Below are 4,785 nucleotides of genomic sequence, written 5' to 3'. Positions count from 1 at the left end.
CCTATCACATCCAGGGGAGGCAGATATAAAAGCATGAAGAGGATGTGGTGCAAGAGGAAATGGGTGGTAGGGACAGATTAGATAATTTTAGAGGGAACAGATGTATGGGAGGATAGATGGAATAAGGGAACAAAATGAGATATACATGCAGAGATGAGACAGACAGCAACAGATATACAAAAGGAGACAAAGATCCACCAACAAAATGGCGTTGGGGCGGAGTCACACATGTGGAGGTAATGGCAGTTACACCTGTGGAGAGGGTGCAGAGTCACACATGAGGAGAGGGGGCAGAGTCACACACGAGGAGAGGGGGCAGAGTCACACATGAGGAGAGGGGGCAGAGTCACACACAAGGAGAGGGGGCAGAGTCACACATGAAGATTGGGGACAGTCACACATGAGGAGAGGAGACAGTCACACATGAGGAGGGGAGGCAGAGTCACACATGAGGAGAGGGGACAGAGTCACACTTGGGGAGAAGGGTCAGAGTCACACATGAGGAGGGGAGGCAGAGTCACACATGAGGAGAGGGGACAGAGTCACACATGAGGAGAGGGGACAGAGTCACACATGGGGAGAAGGGTCAGAGTCACACATGAGGAGATGGGACAGAGTCAGACATGAGGAGTAGTGGCAGTTACACATGAGGAGAGGGGGCAGAGTCACACATGAGGAGAGAGGACATAGTCACACATGGGGAGAAGGGTCAGAGTCACACATGAGGAGAGGGGACAGTCACACATGAGAAGAGGGGACAGTCACACATGAGGAGGGGGGCGGAGTCACACATGAGGAGAGAGGACAGAGTCACACATGGGGAGAAGGGTCAGAGTCACACATAAGGAGAGGGGACAGTCACACATGAGGAGCGATGCAGAGTCACACATGGGGGGAAGGGAGAGAGTCACACATAAGGAGAGGAGAGAGAGTCATGCTTGGGGAGAAAGGTCAGAGTCACACTTGGGGAGAAGGGTCAGAGTCACACATGAGGAGATGGGACAGAGTCACACATGAGGAGAGGGGACAGTCACACATGAGGAGAGGGGACAGTCACACATGAGGAGAAGGGAGAGAGTCGCACATGAGGAGAGGGGAGAGAGTCACACCTGGGGAGAAGGGTCAGAGGCACACATGAGGAGAGGGGACAGTCACACATGAGGAGAGGTGTCCGCTTCACTCTTGGAGACAGGGGGCAGAGTCACACATGAGGAGAGGGGACAGAGGGCCTGATTTAGACCCGCTCGCAAGCGCATTGCGCTCGCAAGTGGGTCGATGTGTGCACGCGCGAGCCCCAGAGCGAGCGCAAAAAGCGCTCGCTCTGGGACACACTACAAAACGGCTGGCTGTCAATGTTGATCGACAGATCGCCCCATTTTGTAAGCGTGACGGGGGTGGCTTCACTTACGGAGGCGTTCCCATGCGAATGTCTGCTGTTTTTTTTGGCGGCCCCACTGACATCACCAGTGTGATGAGCCAGAAGCTCTCTGGGGCTTGCGGCCATGAAAACCTACCACAAGGGTCTTGACCATCGCGACCATCATCATGGCCGCTCGCAATAGCTGTGGGTGGTAACCCACAGCTATGCGAGCGGCCAAGAGGCCGTAACTAAAAAACCTGCGCCCACCCTGATTCAGAGCGAGCGCTCACTTTTTGCGAGCGCCTCTGAATCAGGCCCAGAGTCACAGATGAGGAGAAGTGGCAGAGTCACACCTGGGGAGAGGGGACAGAGGGCCTGATTCAGACCCGCTCGCGAGCGCTGAGCACTCGCAAGCGGGTCGATGGTGCCCTAGTGCGCATGCACACGATGGAGGGAGCCCTGTCGTGCGCATGCGCGAGACCCGCATAGCGATGGCCAAGCCGTCGCTATGGGTCTCGCACCAAAGGGGGCGTGCTGTCGATGGTGAGTGACAGCATGCCCCCTTTGGTGGGTGTGCCGGGGGCGTTGCTGCCCAGCCGGAGGCATTCCCATGGGAACGCCTACTGTCTGGGGCCGGCCCCACTGACATCACTAGTGATGTCAGTGGGAGTGCTTTTGGCTCTGATAGAGCCAAAAGCACTCCTGGGCTTGCGGCAGTGAGACCCTACCGCAGGGTCTCGTCGCAAGCCCGATGGTCGCGATGGTCTCGACCATCGCGACCATCTTTTTGGCCGCTCGCATAAGCTGTGGATGGTCACCCACAGCTATGCGAGCAGCCAGGAGGCCGCTCCAATTTTAGGTAGGTGGGCCCTGATTCAGAGCGAGCGCTCTTGTCAGAGCGTCCGGCTCTGAATCAGGCCCAGAGTCCCACATGAGGAGAAGTGGCAGAGTCACACATGGGGTGAGGAGACAGAGTAACACATGATGAGAGGTCGCAGAGTCACACATGAGAAGAGGTGACAGCGTCACATCATAAGAAGATTTGACAGCGTCACACATGAAAAGAGGGGGCATAGTCACACACGAGGAGAGGGGACAGAATTACACTTGGGGTTAGGGAACAAAGTCACACACCTCTCCGGTGGCAGAGTCACACATGAGGAGATGGGACAAAGTTACACATGGATATGGGAGGGCAGAGTTACACATGGGAGATGTATAACATGTAGGGGAAAATAGAATCTAGGGTAGAAGAGGAAGGGGAAAGTCAAGGCAGTGGATGGGCTTATTGCCTGACTTTGATTCAATGGATCCAAATACCAATGGGGGAAGAGGAGAACAGGGGAACTAAATGTGGGACTGGGACACAGCACACTGAATTCCCCCCTGAAAAAGAGGCCTTCTACGGGAGAATGAGTGAGGGGCCACATGAGCTTGTCCCATGAGAAAGGGGGCCCCATGAGCTTGTCCCATGAGAAAGGGGGCTCCATGAGCTTGCTCCATGAGAAAGGGGGCCCATGAGCTTGTCCCATGAGAAAGGGGGCCCCATGAGCTTGCTTTCCTTAATCAGGCATCACTAGACCCAATGGCTCCAAAAACTATGTAATGGAATCAGTTTGTTAAATGTATTTAGAACATCTAAAGCAATATTTTCTAAAATATTATCTGTGCCATACGCACACATTGGAGAGTGTGAGCATAAGGAGGTTAATAAGTTGGTTTAGGAAGGATTTGGGGTTCTCAGAGTACTTGGTCAATTTATTTTTTGTCTCTACAGTAGGGACAGGCTACAATTTGATGGGGGGGGGGGTACAGGTGTGCTGGAAGGGAAGATTGTTAGATTGCTGAAATTATAAACTAAGAACAAAGGGTGATGAAGATTACAGGAAAATACAACATAGTACAGGCAGGGCTTAGATATTGGAAATGGGAGAGAGGAGAAGTGGTTATACAGTAAGAACATTTTAGAAATGCAATGGAAATATGACTGTGTATGGTGATGATCAATAAAAGATTTTGAATGAGACAATCTGTTTCAACTGTACATATTAAGTATCATGGTATACCCATCATACCTTTAATTAAATGTCTAACAATTCTATATTCTTGTCTTTTGTAGAACAAATATTCATTAACACAAACATTACAGATGATCCCAAAGTTTACCTCTCTAGTCAGTGGTTGACTAAGTTTGTACCATCGGTCTACACCTTGGTATTCATTGTGGCTCTACCTTTAAATGTTTTGGCGATCATCATATTCCTGTTCAAGATACACGTCAAGAAGCCGGCAGTGGTGTACATGCTGAACCTGGCAGCTGCCGATGTGCTCTTTGTTATTCTGCTGCCTTTTGACTTCACTTATCGATTCTCCGGGAACAACTGGCTCATTGGGGATGGAATGTGCCGATATGTCACCGCTGCCTTTTACTGCAATATGTACTGCTCCATCCTGCTTATGACCAGTATGACTGTGGACAGGTTCCTGGCTGTGGTTTATCCAATGCAGTCTCTTTCCTGGCGCACAATGAGCAGAGCCTGGCTGGTCTGTCTCTTCATCTGGATAATATCAATAGCCAGCACTGTGCCACTTCTCATGAGTGAGCAAGCTCAATACATTCCCTCACTAGGCATCACTACCTGCCATGATGAGCTGGACCTACAGAACTTCAATCTATATTATTTGATTACCTTTTCTTCAATCTTCTTCTTACCTTTAGTCATTACAATCGTCTGTTACATTGGCATTATACGAGCCTTGAGCTCCAGAAATATTGGACATTCCAACAAAAAGAGAAGAGCCGTGGTCTTGGCCATCATTATGCTTTCTGTGTACATTATTTGCTTTGGCCCAACAAATGTCATCTTTGTCATGCATTACCTGCACTTCACTATTGGCTATGATGTGTCATTCAACTTTGCCTACATCCTGTGTGGCTGTGTTAGCAGTATCAGTTTCTGTCTTGATCCTTTAATGTATTGCTATGCATCATCAAAGTGTCGGATGTATGCCTACAGTTTGCTGTGCTGTAAGAAAACTGAAAAACTGCAAGCAAAACAAAAAGAATTATCTACAAAAAGCACTAGTATTTAGGAACAAGTAGAACTAACAATGGGCCTGATTAAGATGTGGACGCGATGCCGATATTTACACAGTTAAGCGATTGTCTCTCAACTGCGCATGTGGCACGATAGCACTGTGCATGCACAAATGTACCTTAGCGGAGCCTCTTGCAGTGAGGATTTATTCACAATGTGATTGTCAGGGACAGGCCCGTCAAAAAAGGGGGCGTGGTCTAATCGTGGGATACGTAGCCACGTCCCCATAGGTTAAAAAAACGTTTTGCAGCGCACTGCGTGCTGGCGAGGGGGGTGCAGTGAGCCCCCTCAGCCCGGCGCATAACTAGTGGGGGTGCGATCAACTTG

The 4,785-nt window shown here is 50.2% G+C and overlaps 1 pseudogene; it reads left to right on the top strand.

Moving 5' to 3' along the window:
* Positions 1 to 205: 205 nt before the first annotated feature.
* LOC148508949 (proteinase-activated receptor 1 pseudogene) lies at positions 206 to 4,453 on the top strand (annotated as a pseudogene).
* Positions 4,454 to 4,785: the final 332 nt, after the last annotated feature.

The sequence above is a fragment of the Taudactylus pleione genome, unplaced genomic scaffold (assembly GCF_031769625.1).
Source record: "Taudactylus pleione unplaced genomic scaffold, aTauple2 ptg000333l, whole genome shotgun sequence".
Taxonomy (NCBI): Eukaryota; Metazoa; Chordata; class Amphibia; order Anura; family Myobatrachidae; genus Taudactylus; species Taudactylus pleione.
Note: the sequence above shows the minus strand (reverse complement) of the source record. Positions and strands in the feature narration are given on the sequence as shown.